A 15,361-nucleotide genomic window follows, 5' to 3' on the forward strand; every position below is an offset into this window, starting at 1 on the left:
TCATTGGAAAAGACCCCGATGCTGGAAAAGATTGAGGACAGGGGGAGAAGGGGAAGACAGACGATGAGATGGTTGGATGGCATCACTGACTCAATGGACGTGAGTTTGAGCAAATTCTAGGTGATAGTGAAGGACAGGGAAGCCTGGTGAGCTGCAAGTTGATGGAGTTGCAAGGAGTTGGACATGACTTAGCAACTGAACAACAATTACAAAAAAGTAAGTAGAATGTATAAATCCTTATAAATTATCATTTAAAAACTGAAAACTGGGGCTATTGACACTGTATATCTGAGGATGCTGAGGATTTCATTAAGGGCCAAACATTGCTGTGTATGATACTCGGTAAATGGACAGTCCTCTGGCTGAGCTGATTCCTTTTGACAATTAGTTCTCTTGACGCCTTTTGGTCCTCTCCATGTACAGAACACGTGTGAATTTATACTTGATAATAATAACAACCTTATTGCATTTTTTATTTGCTTGGCTCTGTACCAGTAGAAATTGTCTGCATAATCAATCATCAGCTACTACAGTCACAAGGGCAGTATCGGAGTAAGAATTCCATTGTAAATAGAAGATAAGAAATTTCATTGCCATAAGGAATTGGAAACTGGAGAAACTCAAGGATTCAGAACCAGGAGACCTTGCATCACGGCTTTGGTGTTTTCATTAAACGTACTGCTTAGAAGGAAATGTCAGGAAGTAACTATAGGACAGAAATAATTGCTGATTTCTTTACCATTGTCACTTCTTTCTTTACCTTGGTTTTCTGATTAAAAGGACAGTTTGTTTCTCATTTTCATCCTAAGCAATACCGTTGTTTGTTGTTTAGTTGCTGGGTCATGTCCAACTCTTTGCAACCCCATGGACTGGCTGTAGCATGCCAGGTTCCTCTGTCCATGTAATTCTCCAGGTAAGAGAATCCTGGAGTGGGCTGCCTTCTCCAGGCGATCTTCCTGACCCAGGGATCGATCCCACATCTCCTGCATTGCAGGCAGATTGTTTATCCCTGAGACACAAGTTTGTCTCCACCAAGTTTGGCACAGTTTATGACCTTATCCTGAGGTCACACAAGTCGATGGTCCACCAGAAAGCATGATCAAAATAGCTACGCAATGTCTCTAGCTTTTTGTGACCAAGTCAGCCAGTCACTGACGTCAATAAGAAAGACTAGTATTTTGGTGTGGTTATTTGTCAATTGTATCTACACTGTGAAAGGGAAGCCCTTTTAGAAATTAAGAAAGGAGAAAACAAATGTTTGGAAAGATTTAGAAACCTTTTGAACACGAAGCTGCTGCTGATGTCTACCCAGGTATGCTTTACCCAAACTCTTCTCGTTTCTTTCTATGCCTCAGCCTCTGCCTTGTAAAACTGGGAGAGGGACTCACCAACTCCTGGGGGCACTGTTTCTGGCAAAGGCAGTACCTCGCATTCACTGGGCATCCAATCATTTGGTGCCTCCGTGGAGTTAAGAGCCTTGTTCTTCCTCTATCCTCTCTACAGTATTTGTGTCTGCACCGTGAAAATCTTACAAAATGCTCTCCCACTTGTGGCAATTTTGAGGATTTCAACACTTCATCTCTAACTGTTGATGGCATAGGACTATAAAACATGAAGAAGGAAATTAATTTATTTGGCTTTATTCATTATTTTTGTCTGTAGAATTTATCTTTCTACCGCCCACTGAAATCTAGTTTGTTTTAAAAAAAATACAAAACAAAAACCTTTGCGAGTTCCCCACTATACTCTTGGTCTTGTTCTTTACCAAGGAACATCCATTAGGGCAAAAGCAAAGGGACTAAATGTCCTCTATGAAAAGATTCTGGAGACAAACCATTGCTTCCTTGTGTTCACATTTTTAAACACAATAATTTGTGCCATTTGAAGCAAAACTATAGTGAAAATTTTTCATTTTGTTGTCTTCTGAATGCTCAAAGGAGGCAAAGACGACCATCTGAACGAGAATCTAGCCGATCAACGCATTTCCCTATGGCTTAAAATTCCAACCAAAGCAAATTTTATCACATTGGATAAGCAAATATTAATCTCATAAATGTGCCTGATCGAAATCTAAATAAAAATAAAAAAGCTTCTAGAAAAAAATCCACCCAGCATTAATAGCTCTTCTAAAACATTTTTAATTTTTTCCATCTGGTCACTTCCAAGAAAAATGATTCAGCACTTCCAAGTAATGAAGAATCAAACTAGGTAAGTCCTGCTCACAGAATTTCAGAGAGACGACCAGAGGGAATAAAAACTGCTCTTAAATTTCAAGACACAAGTTTTTCTCCACCAAGTTTGGCACATTTTGTGACCTTGTTTCTGAGGTCACACAAGTTGATGGTCCACCAGAAAGCCTAATGTCAACAAGAAAGACTGGTGCTTCAGCAAGGTTATTTGGCAATCGTATCTACACTTTATCACGCTGACAAGAACCGATGTCCAGGCAGTAAAGTATTTCCCTTTTCGTGCATATTCTTTTGTACAAGTTGTATTTATTTGTTTCGGGCTGTGTTTTTTTGTTTTTTTTTTGTTTTTTTCCTTGCTGTGCTGGGTTTTCTCCAGTGCCTGCGCTTCATTGCGGTGCATGGGTTTCTCCTCGAATTTGCTTCTCTGGTTGTGGGACACAGGCTCTGGCGTGTGTGTGCTCAGTAGCTCCTGGCTGTAACGCACGGGCTCCCTAGGTGTGGCGCACGGGCTTGGCTGCTCCCCAGCAGCACACGGGATCTTCCCGGATCAGAGATCAGACCCACGTCAGGTCAATTCTTTACCACCAACCCACCAGGGAACACCTCATCCATGTGCTTCACAGAATTAAAGGCACTTTTGTTACAAGGAGAAAAACAAATGTTCCTCTTTGATTCTCTCTATGAGGAATAAACAGCAATGAGAAATGTTCCTCCAAGCGCAGGATGGAATTCCCTATCTTTGAAACTGTCTGTCCAGCTCCTCCGCCCACACATGCCACTGATGTCATCGGCCGTCACACCTCACAGGGCATTGAGTGGACATGAAGCCAAAGGACTCCCTCCTCTACGTCCAGGGGAATCACCAGTTTCCAACTGTTTTCCAGTTTAGCTTTAGTTGCCAAGGGTGAAGGTTACTCTTGGGGTTTCATAGAGAAGATGACTGTGGAGTTCTGGGCAGTCATCCCCGAGGTTACCGAGCCCTCCTCTTTCTCTGACTCTTTCCTAATGACTGATTTTCCTTCACTTTCATCAGGTCAAACTCATAGGCTATACTTTGACCTGCCAGGGAATATAGGCTATCTAAAAATGTATCTGGGCTTCCCTGGTGGCTCAGATGCTAAAGAATCTGCCTGCAATGCAGAGTACCTGGGTTTGATGCCTGGGTCAGGAAGATTCCTTGGAGAAGCAAATGGCAACCCACTCCAGTATTCTTTCCTGGAGAATTCCATGGGTGGAGGAGCCTGGCAGCTATAGTCCATGGAGTTGCAGAGTTAGACATGACTGAGCAACTAACATATTCACTTTCACTTTTTTTAAATAAAAAATATAGCTAGGAATTTCCCTGATGGTTCAGGGCTTAAGATTCTGCATTGCTAATGCAAGGGTTTGAGTTCCATCCTTGGCTGGGGACCTAAGATCCTACATGCTGGGCAATAATGGCCAAAAAATAAAAATAAACAATAAGATAACAATAAGAATAGTAAAATAATTTTTAAAATAAAGGATAGAAACATAGCTAAAGGGTCACAATGCCCCTACTTGTGCACGTTTCCAGAGTAAAATAAAGTATTAGACTTGCCTTTGTTGGTCCATATTGCATGCTTTGTTCCCACTCCCCAGGCCTCCATGTGGTCCTTTTCTTCAAGTAGATCCATCACTCTCCAGCATCTTGGTTGGGAGAACAAGGAGAAATCTAATCACTCCTGGCAGAAATTCACACTGTAGGAAGGAATGAAACAGGAGGTCAAATCTCCCAAATGGCTCTCATTGTTCCGCACAGGCGTTAATTAATGAGCAAAGTTGTCACAGAAACACCCCTGACTCCAAACCATCTTTTTTTTAAGCACGAAGGGGCCAACAGGCCCACTGAATCTGGCCCAGGGAAGCTACTGATATGATCCTATGCTATTGCAAGCTGATTAAAAAGGCCCCAGAAGCTGATACACGCACACATGGTACCCAAACCCAGAGACTCAATCTGGGATCAGATGATCGGGAGTGAAAATATTCTGTGTGGGCTTTGGAGGATGCAAATCCAGATTTCTTGCCAGACTTGTTAACCTCTTATGTCTGTCCTTCTGATTATTAAACTTGCCCATGGGAGACTCTTCCAAGAGTCATCAAAATTTTGTCGGGAACAAAAGCCATGGCAATAACTGTCCATCCTCCAGGAAAGGGGTGACGGGAGAGGAGCAAATTAGAGGGACAGAGTCATTCATTCCATGTTAAAAAAAATCTGCCCACCTGTCACGATGGCGGGCTCATTGAATTATAAGGGGAGGAGTAATACTACAGTAGTCATGTACAGATGTGAAAATCAAAAAGGCTGAGCACCGAAGTACTAATGCTCTCAAATGGTGGTGCTGGAGAAGACTCTTGAGAGTCCCCTGGACTGAAAGGAGATCCAACCAGTCCATTCTAAAGGAAATCAACCCTGAGTCTTCATCAGAAGGACTGATGCTGAAGCTCCAATACTTTAGCCACCTCATTTGAAGAGCCGACTCATTGGAAAAGACCCTGACACTGGGAAAGATTGACTGCAGGAGGAGAAGTGGGTGGCAGAGGATGAGACGGTTGGATGGCATCAGCAACTCGATGGACATGAGTTTGAGCAAGCTCCAGGAGATGGGGAAGGACAGGGAAGCCTGGCGTGCTGCAGGCCACGGGGTCTCAGGGTCGGACACAACTTAGTGACTGAACAACAACAACATGACCAAATTTTCTGTTAAAAGCTGAACAATGACAGTGTCATAGGAGGAACAGCTACGGTGTGTGAAATACAGGGAAGGAACCCACCGTAATAATTTAGGGGAGGCGTGTTAGACACATAACAAGGGCTGGAGCAATTGGAGAGGTGGGAGAAATACCAAAGTGGAAAAAATAACGAGAGAATTTAGTGATTAGATTGACGTGTTTATGACATCGTTGTAGGAACAGGAAGTAGAATACACGTGTTGCTTTTGTGATGTTAAGATTGTTATTCAGGAACAGTCACTCCATTCTTGCCGAATTTCTGTGGGAGGGGTATATTTCTCCAGCACACAAATGTGTAACTTATAATGAGTTGAAAGGATAGTATGCACATTACAAGTCTGAGCCTTGAGAGGCATGGTTTGTTTTTTCTCATCCTCTTTGGGATCATCCATCCCCCTTGATGAACACTCTCCCGTCTCGTCTCCTGACCCCTGAAGATGAACACACCGCAAAACTGACTTGACTGTGTCCAGAGCCCGAGTCCAGCTGATCCCAGCCACCCAGAGAATCCCCACCCCGCACCCTGCTGCCGCACAGACACACAAATGGGAAATAAATATTTGTGCCTACGCGCCGCTGAGCTCCCGTGTTGCTTCCTAGCCAAAGTTGATTGATACAGCACAGAACCCAAACTTCAATGAGCCGTTATGCCCAACTCCACATTCCTTTAAAAAATAATTGACCACAAATTTATCCTCTTTTCTTTAAATACTAAAAGATCAAAGGAAGATAATTTTTTTTAAAGAGTTTTTGATGTGGACCATGTTTTATCTTTATTGAACTTGTTGCTTCTATTTTACGTTTTGGTTTTTTGGCCCCGAAGCACGTGAAATCTTCACTACTGGACTACCAGGAAGTCCCAAAGGATGATAATTCTTGAATTGATACACCCGATATGCTTTTATTTTTTAATCAATTATCCCTATGTAACCATGAAGCAAGACATGTAGTTGTAAAGATGTAAACTTCCCCTCAAACATGAGCATTTAGATTTTTAACACTATTGATTGAGCAAGTCAGCTAGTTCTCAGTGGAAGCAACAGCATAAAGCCATGTAAAGAGCAGACATGCAAAAGTTAATTCTACTTAGACTTGAGGAGATTCGCTTAGGTTAATCAGTTAGATGTTTCTGGGGCATGCACGGTAAAGGTTCTAGTCCTAAACCCAGTCAACAAATACCTTTAAGATTTTTGACCTCTTCATCCATTTAAAATGCTATCGTTAGCTCTCTTCTTGGTTTGAAATAAAGCATGTAATGTTTTTATTAGTGTAAATATCCGTAAATAAAAGAGTGATCATGCTTTAGGAAGAGTTTATTCTCAAACCTTCAAAAGCAGTTTACTTTCATATCCAACATATATGCAGATTATAGTTCAGATAATGAGGACATATGATAAACTGAGATAAAACTCACTGAAAGGTTTGCCAAGATGTCTTCTCTTGTTTGCATTAAATACACTCTAGGACATTGTAATTCTCCCTCTTTCATCAAAGGACATTAGCTTTGGTTTATTTCTTAAGTATTTTATTGAGATCATATCATTTGACATTAATGGACTTGGGAGGAAGCTGCGTGAACATATATCAGAGAGCTTATATCTGAAGTCCAAGGGAGCGCTACCAGGGATGCAGAGAGGGCTAGGGAGCACCACTAGCTGGGATGCGCAGAGTCTTTTTTAGATGATTTGACACCATCTGTGGGGAAACAGATTTGTCCAGGAGTCGTGCGGAAGCCTCAGTCTGGTGCCCCCTCCTCTTCAGGAGTTGTCCTTAGAGTTCACGGGCCGGCATCACTAATATATTGGTCTCCTGCCGCTCGGCTTCCTTGAGTCTGTTTTTAATTGTGGAAGTAATAGAGCATTGTTAAAGGAAGACTGTGAATAAGGTGCAAGAAATATCAACCTTTTAACCTCATCCTACTCTCATTTCTGTGTGTCCTTCCCAAGATTTGAAGAGGGCTTTCTGAGTGCCTACCTGCTAACACTCTATCTCAGCTCATGCAAGTCTCACGATGACAGAGGCACGTATGATTCTCTTTTTAGAGAGAGACACTGGGTCACTTGCATGTGAGCTTGGAAGGGGGTAGCCAAAACCAGATTCGGCTCCTCTCAGCCTATCACCTACCTTCTTTCATGTAACAAAAGCTAAGACGGCACTAGAAAGGTGGCTAAGGAAGGTCTTAGAACAACTGTCAGAAAGTCCCGCAGCTTTCCCCCTGCTTTACCACCCAATCTCAGGTCAAGCGAGAAAACGCAGATATGCGAGGAATTTGGAAAACGAAGAGGCTGACCTTCGCCTGAAACATTGAAAGACAAGAGGGTGGACGGAAGGAATCCAGTGGGCTCAACACAGAGAAGGAAAGTGAGTCAGGATGGACCCTGCCGAGAGTGAGAGGCAGGCGCCACCTGCAGAGGACCATCCCGTGGCTTGCCTGCAAGAGTAAGAGGTTGGAAGAAGACCTCCACGAGCAGCAGGACTTCAGACGGACATCACACACGGCCACCCAGGTGGGCCACTGCCCAAGTCAGTGGGTACTATCATGGGTCGTCTCTGAAGAGTCCATAAACACTCTGAGACAGAAAGACCAGGTTTTAACTACCTGCCTCCGTTGTGGGTCACTGGACCAGTGCATCAGCTGATAACTCTTAAGACCTGACTTCTCTTCTCTGACTCCTTATCACCAAGGAGTGGCCAAGGCAGCACTGTAAGGAAGGAGGAACGGAAGAAAAAGGTGGACAAATTACAGCGCATCCACCGTCCGCACTGCAGGTTTCCAAGTCCTAAGGCAGGCGTCCGGAGAAGAAGCCTGAAGCAGGGTCACACAATGAAGGGTTGGTGCTGGGTTTGTTTCTTAAGCTCAAACTGGACTTCTGTGTACTCAAAAATGACTTGTCCAAAAACAAAGAAAGTAGATTCAACACAGGACTTTAACAGAAAAACACAATTTTTTCACCATTTCACATCTCTGAACATAGCTCATTCAGTCAACAAGTATGTGGAAGCTGAAGTTGCATCCCAAAATATTTTTACCAATTTACAAGTATATAACAGGTGAAATATGACCTTAAATTAATGACAATTTTTAATTACCAACGTAAGTAAATATTTTTCATTTGCATGTCTGTTATCTATATTTGCTCATATAAATTAGCCACAACATTGGATAGTATATCTATTAGTTAATTATTTTGTCATGAATTTGCATGTGGCATCAACAAGAGAGACAAATTCCCTTTCAATACTCGGCAGTTTGTCTTTCAAAATAAAGTAATTTTTTATGTATGAAATTTGAAAAATGTATTGAAACTCCAACAGTCACCTTTTTCAATTCTCCTCTTTGGAAATTTTTTGGGAAAAATGTCTATCTTTTCTTTATTCTTTTGTCATGGGATTTCTAACGTGTAAATGTTTGACTGTTTCTCCCATCTGGAGTTCATTTGTATAAGGCTCAGAATCTGATAAGCGTGCGTTGAGTATAACAAGTTGGCTGGAAAAACCTGTTGTTTGTATGGATATATCAATTTCAGCAGTATTGGTATTCCAGTTTAAAGCACAACAAATGTTCTCACTCTCTAGTAAAGGCTGAGGAGGATTTCATAATAAATTTTCCTTACAAAAGGAATCCAGAATTTCTCCCTTGGTAAACACCAAGCTGTCTGAGCCCTTTCCTTGTCTCTGGCCCGCCCCTCCCCACCAGAGCTGACACACCAGCCCCCATCAGGGACTCAGACTGTTCCCCAGTCTGTCGCTGTCCAAGAAAGGCCCTCACCTCTGAATCATTTTTTCCCCAAACATAAATCCTTGGGCCAACAAAGAAAGTGGTATTTTTCCATCTCCATAATTCCTGTTATTTTAAGTCGATCCTTTAACCAAAGTGGCTTTGTGTTTCTTTTTCCTTGATAACTCACAGGTTCAAATGTAAAAATTTATTATTACAAGGAACAATTATGAGGTTCAAAGCATACTGTGTGCGTTCCATGCTTCTCCTTCTGGTCCTGATATACAGAACGGAATACTTGTGGTTGTCTATCCGCATGGAGTGGACGGGTTCCAGCCACTGCTGGTGAGAGGCTCTGATGAAAGTCTGCCTCTGTCAGGCCCATCGGGGGCCTAGCATTGCGGGAGGTGGCCCAAGGGCCCTGCGGGGAGCAGCTCAGCAACAGGAGTCTGACCATTAACTGGTTCCATCCAAAGGGCAACCACGAAGGGTAGGGGGGCGCTTTGCTGATTTTCTTAGTTTGAATGTTATTCTAGATTTCAAGATCTCTTTCCCAAGACGTTGAACTAGAAAAACCACTGACCTTTTGAAACACTTTTTGTTTTTACTTCTTCCATTTGGTGTGTTTTGCATTTTGATAACCCGTTACTCGTAAACTTCCTTATTTAATGAGGTACTACAGGCATCGTTAATTGCTGCTGACTTTTCCCTCATCATCCTTGTTTACTTGTCTTATCAGACCAGGACATAATAGTTCCCTTTTTGCTGGCTCTATAGCATATATATCCCTGTAGAAGGAAATGGCAACCCACTCCAGTATTCTTGCCTGGAGAATCCCATGGACAGAGGAGCTTGACAGAGGAACTTGGAGTTAGAACTTAGAAATTTTATTTATAAATGATATAAATCATAAATACAATAATATAAATAAGTAATATTGATGAGCCAAGAGTTCATCAAAAGAAGTTTTTTTAATTTTAATAGCCCTATAATGGATTCCAATATTGAAAAAGATTCTAGATATTAATTCATCATTTTTGTCTTTGTCTCTGTATAGTCTATCTAGGTTATCTTTACATATATATATGGGCTTCCCAGGTAGCGCCAGTGGTAAAGAATCTGCCTGCTAATGCAGGAGAGTCAGGAGACCCATTTAGATCCCTGGGTCAGGAAGATGCCCTGGAGAAGGGAATGGCAACCCACTCCAGTATTCTTGCTTGGAGAACTCCATGGACAGAGGAGCCTGGTAGGGCTGCAGTCCATGGGGTCACAAACAGTCGGACACGACTGAAGCAACGTAGAACACCCAGCACGCATCCTCTTTTTTAAACCATTTTCTACTGAAGTGTAGTTAATTTACAAAGCTGTACTGGTTTCAGGTGTACAGAGAAGTGATTCAGGTACAGATAGTTGGCAGATAGAAAGATACATAGATAGACTCTTTTCCATTACAGGTTTTTACCAGGTACTGAATACAGCTCCCCGAGCTATTTCAGCTTCCTTGGTGGCCTGGCGATAAAGAAGCCCCTGCCAGTGCACGAGACCCAGGCCTGACCCCTAAGTCGGGAAGACCCCCTAGAGAAGGAGGTGCAACCCACTCTAGTACTCTTGCCCGGGAATCACATGGACAGAGGGGCCTGGAGGATCACAGTCCATGGGATCATGAAAGAGTCAGACACCACGTTGTTGTTATTCAGTTACTAAGTCATGTCCAACTCCTTGTGGCCCCACGGACGGCAGCACACCAGGCTTCCCTGTCCTCCACTGTCTCCTGGAACCTGCTCAAACTCATGTTCATTGAGTCGATGATGCCATCCAACCATCCCATCCTCTATTGCCCGCTTCTCTTCCTTCCCTCAGTCTTTCCCAGCATCAGGGACATGAGTTAGCAACTCAAACAATGACAGTCCTAAGCTTTACAATAGGTCCTTGCTGCATACCTATTTTATATATAGTCGTGTGTATATGTTAACCCCCAACATATATAATTTTATTATAGAAAAAAGGGTTGTATTTCGGTTACATGTATACATGTCTGCCTCCTTTAAATACTAAGAGCTTTTCAAGGATGAGAATGTATCTTATTGATCTCCATTGGTCTAGCACTTAATACAATGTCTGATTACCAGATATCATCAAAAGTACATCAATTGTGGCTGTTGTCCAGTCGCTAAGTTGTGTCCGACTCTTTGTGACCCCATGGACTGCAGCATGCCAGGCTTCCCTGTCCTTCATCATCTCCCGGAGTTTGCTCAAACTCATGTCCATTGAGTCATTATGCCATCCAACCATCTCATCCAACTATCACCCCTTTCTCCTCCTGCCCTCAAGAATACTGGAGTCGGTAGGCTTTTCCTTCTCCAGGGGATCTTCCCAACCCAGGGATCGAACCCAGGCCTCCTACATTGCAGGCAGATTCTTTATCATCTGAGCCACCAGGGAAGCCTGTATCAATACTATCTATAATAATATATCAATAATATATTTGGGTAAATAAATGACTTCTGATCTATGATGCTTTGAACACCTTGAGATTTTAAAGTCACTGGCTATGAATATTATTCTATTAACAGGGCTTTTGCTGCTAAATATTCAATAACTGTCGGTAATGGTTACCCCTAAGCAACGCTGTGTAACCAAGTGCAGCTGGCTTTTGGTGAACAATATACTCAATTCTGTGCCCTCTGGTGATGGAGATGGCACACACATACCAGATTCCACATCTTTTCCCACTGGAAACACACCAGAATACGTGTCCTGTCACCCTTGGCAATTAGGTGTAAATACAGCTCAATCAGTAAAGAATCTGCCTGCAGTGTGGAAGACCTGGGTTCAGTCCCTGGGAAGATCCCTTGAAGAAAGAAATGGCAACCCTCTTCAGTATGCTTGCCTGGGAAATCCCATGAGGAGCTTAGTGGGCTACGGTGGGGTCCCAAAGAGTCAGACACAGCTTAGCGACTAAACCACTATAGGACTTACCTGCGCCTCCCTGGTGGCTCACTGATAAAGAATCCATCTGAAATGCAGGAGACGCAGGTTTGATTCCTGGGTTGGGAAGATTCCCTGGAGGAGGGTAAGGCAACCCACTCCAGTATTCTTGCCTGGAGAATCTCGTGGACAGAGGAGCTCGGTGGCCTACGGTCCATAGGTTTACAAAGAATTGGACATGACTGAAGTGACTTAGCATGCATGCGTAGGACTTAGCTGCTCAACAGAAGGTGAGCAAAAATGATGTTCACCTATGGTTCAGTCTGAGCTACACTAGAGACTAGCTATCTGACTCAAAAAATTATTTCACCTCTCTAGCTTGGTTTTCTTTCTCCAAAATGAAAGAAACTGGATTTAGAATAATTCATCTTTCCTATCCCTGTGTTCTAAGCTGATAAAATCAAATACATTTATATTTTCATTTTCATGCAAATTAGCTCATTAATAAATGTAATTCCTTGGCATGCTTGAATTCTTCCCATTATAGATGTTCTTATGACTAATTCTCAACTAAGAAGAAATGTGGAAAAAAGTGGGCTATGTCAGAATAACTGCTTGCGTATTAAATGGCTTTCTTCACTTCATTGTCGCGAGGTAAGAAGGGTAATAACTTTCTCTTTTGACTCCGGGAGAAATGGACCAAAGGATCTTAAATATTTGAAGTTTCATCAGCAGACAGCAGATTTAGTTGGAACTACAGGTACAGTGAGGATAGTCAAAGGGAATTCAGAAAGGGTGAAAGTGAAGGGGATTGGTTGCCAAGTCCTGTCTGACTCTTTGCGACCCCATGGACTGTAGCCCTACCAGGCTCCTCTGTCCATGGGATTCTCCAGGCAAGAATACTGGAGTGGCTTGCCATTCCCTTCTCCAGGGGATCTTCCTGACCCAGGGATTGAACCTGGGTCTCCCACATTGCCGACAGTTTCTTTACCATTTGAGCCACTGGGGAAACCCACAGAAAGGGTAAGTAAGTAGGTGTTAGTCGCCCAGTCGTGCCCAACTCTTCGCGACCCCAGGGACTGCAGCCCACCAGGCTCTTCTGTCCATGAGATTTTCCGGACAAGGATACGGGAGTGGGTTGCCATTAAGTGTCCTGAAAAGGAAGCAGAAAATGAGTCTCTATCACCACAGAGAGGAAGATAGGCCCTCTGCTTTTAGTTGACTGTTGCAAGATTCTGAACAGGAACTCTCTTCCACAGCTGTCAAGAGGGAATCGAAATACAACTGTGACCAGCAATTGCGAAGCAGCTGCTTGCTGTCCATGTCATTTAGACAAGAGGAGTTGGCTTGGCCCTGCAGCCAAAGGGGCTTGATGGAAAGAGAAATTACCGAAGCAGGGAAGTAATGAGCTGGTGGGACAGGGAACTGTAAGAGATCACAGAGGAGAAGATGGTTAAAATTGCCTCTGCCTGGTGTGTTACCTGAAGGTGGGAAGGCAGCCCAGTTGATCTCTTACAGACTCATGTAGGGAACATTCGGATGGCAGCCTGATTTCTGGCACGTTTCTCCTCCCAGTAGGTCCTCACATATGCTGTGCGCGTAACTGAGACTTTTCTAAAAGTGCCGTTTGCAAGCAACTTCCCCATTCTGCTGTCAACTAACGTGACCTGAAAACGCTAGCAAAGTCAGGTTGGGTCCTGCAAGATGAAATCTCTCCACGGAAGACAAAACCTCGGATCAGGCAAGCTTTCCAATCACGTCTACAAAGTCTTCTCTTTTATCATAGTGAGCTAAGTCACTTCAGTCATGTCTGACTCTTTGCGACCCTGTGGACTGTAGCCCACCAGGCTCCTCTGTCCATGGGATTCTCCAGGCGAGAATACTAGAGTGCCAGGCCCTCCTCCAGGCGATCTGCCCCACCCAGGGGTTGAACCCACCTCTCTTGCATCTCACGCACTGGCAGGCAGGTTCTTTACCACTAGCGCCACCTGGGAAGCCCTCTTTTATCATGAAAGTGAAAGTGAAGTCGCTCAGTCGTGTCCGACTTTTTGCGACCCCATGGACTGTAGCCTACCAGGCTCCTCCCTCCATGGGATTCTCCAGGCAAGAGTACTGGAGTGGGTTGCCATTTCCTTCTCCACTCTTTTATCATAATTCCTGGTTAAAACCTACTGAGCAAGTGTACGATTAGCAGGCTCTGCGGCATCGGCAGTGTGTCTGAAGTCCAGGCCGCTACATGCAAAGGGACTTTCACCACGGGCCACGAGCACATACGACTTTTATGAAGAGCTGGCTTCAGAAGAGTCAGGTGGCTCTGCGTTTCCTGGGCTTGGCGAGCAGGCTCTCCAGCCTCATAGGATGTGCTTGCTCACTTGCTTTCTATCAAAGGAAAGCATTTTGATTCTGTCCAAACGCGGACGCCAAACTCCAGATTCACAGATTAAAGAAAACAGTCCTGTAAAGCGACGGGACAGACACGTCAGGACCCTGGAAACACGCTCTTTAAACTCAGACTCCTCAAACAGGATGCCCTGTGTCACTGACCAGATTGTTAAATCGATGTCTTGGCAGGAGCCGTTCAGGCTTCTCTGAAGATTCTCTGGATCCAGATCTCTGCGGTATGAAAACAAACAGAGTAAATATTTTCCTTGCAGTTTACATCCCAGATCTAAATATTTCCAAGCATGTCAAACTCACTTTTCTCCACCACTCCCTGCGGGGTCCGTGTAGACTTCGGCTGCCAAGGAACCCAGTTGAACTTGCCTTGGGAGGGGCTCCTTCCCGGAGGACGGGTGGAGCTGGGAGCAGCGGCCAAGAGCTGAGAGCCTGCAGCCGGCCCGCCGGGCCTGGCAGAGGCCCCCGGGCAGGAGCAGGTGTGCGATCCGCCGGTCTCTCCGCGCGGGTCGGGGGAAGCTCTGGCGCTGCAGTTTGCTCCTTGAGCGTGAAGCCCTGCCGTTTCCCTAGTACCTGTTCGCAGAGAAGCACCAAGCACCCACCAGGGACACGTGCTCTTCTTTCACTAGCTTTTCCTGTCCAAGCCGTTCTGTGTGTGTGTGTGTGTGTGTGTGCGTGTGTGTGCGTGTGTGCATTAAGGCGCTTCATTCATGTCTACCTCTTTTGCGATCCCGTGGACTATAGCCCACCAGGCTCCTCTGTCCGTGGGATTCTCCAGGCGAGAATACTGGAGCGGGCTGCGGTGCCCTCCTCCAGGGGATCGTCCCGACCCAGGGATGGGACCCGCGTATCTCACATCTCCTGCTTACGACCAGCGCCGCCGGGGATCCGGCTCACTTCCCAGCTTGCGCTGTCACTTTAGCGGCATCTGTAAGGGAAGGGGATTCCTCTGAAGAACCGAGCAAAGGGTGCCAGCAGACTGTGTCTCTCCGTCTCCCCTCTCTTTTTTAAGACACGTTTAAAATGGGAGTTTAGTTGCTTTACAGCGCTGTTGGTTACCTCAGCGTCTCTTTTTCAACCTTTCCTTTCACGGTAGAGCATAGCTGAACCTTTCCTTTCACGGTAGAGCATAGCTGAACCTTTCCTTTCACGGTAGAGCATAGCTGAACCTTTCCTTTCACGGTAGAGCATAGCTGAACCTTTCCTTTCACGGTAGAGCGTAGCTGAGTTGAGTAACGGCGTTGGGTTAGTTTCAGGCGTCAGCAAAGTACTTCAGTGATACACGTACATGTCTCTCTTCTGTCTTCAAACTCTGTTCCCATTGAGGCTGTTACATTATATGAAGCAGAGTTCCGTCTGCTATACAGTAGGTCCTTGT

The 15,361-nt window shown here is 44.5% G+C and overlaps 1 long non-coding RNA gene across 1 annotated transcript; it reads right to left on the minus strand.

The window, feature by feature from the left end:
• Nucleotides 1–1,008: 1,008 nt before the first annotated feature.
• Nucleotides 1,009–14,983, minus strand: LOC105606327 (uncharacterized). Its single transcript, XR_001435254.4, has 4 exons — nt 14,287–14,983; nt 14,134–14,202; nt 6,123–14,044; nt 1,009–3,908 (listed from the first exon to the last, which is right to left on the minus strand). It is a non-coding gene; the product is annotated as an uncharacterized LOC105606327 (long non-coding RNA).
• Between the last annotated feature and the right edge of the window lie 378 nt (nt 14,984–15,361).

This window comes from Ovis aries, chromosome 11 (genome assembly GCF_016772045.2).
Source record: "Ovis aries strain OAR_USU_Benz2616 breed Rambouillet chromosome 11, ARS-UI_Ramb_v3.0, whole genome shotgun sequence".
NCBI lineage: Eukaryota > Metazoa > Chordata > Mammalia > Artiodactyla > Bovidae > Ovis > Ovis aries.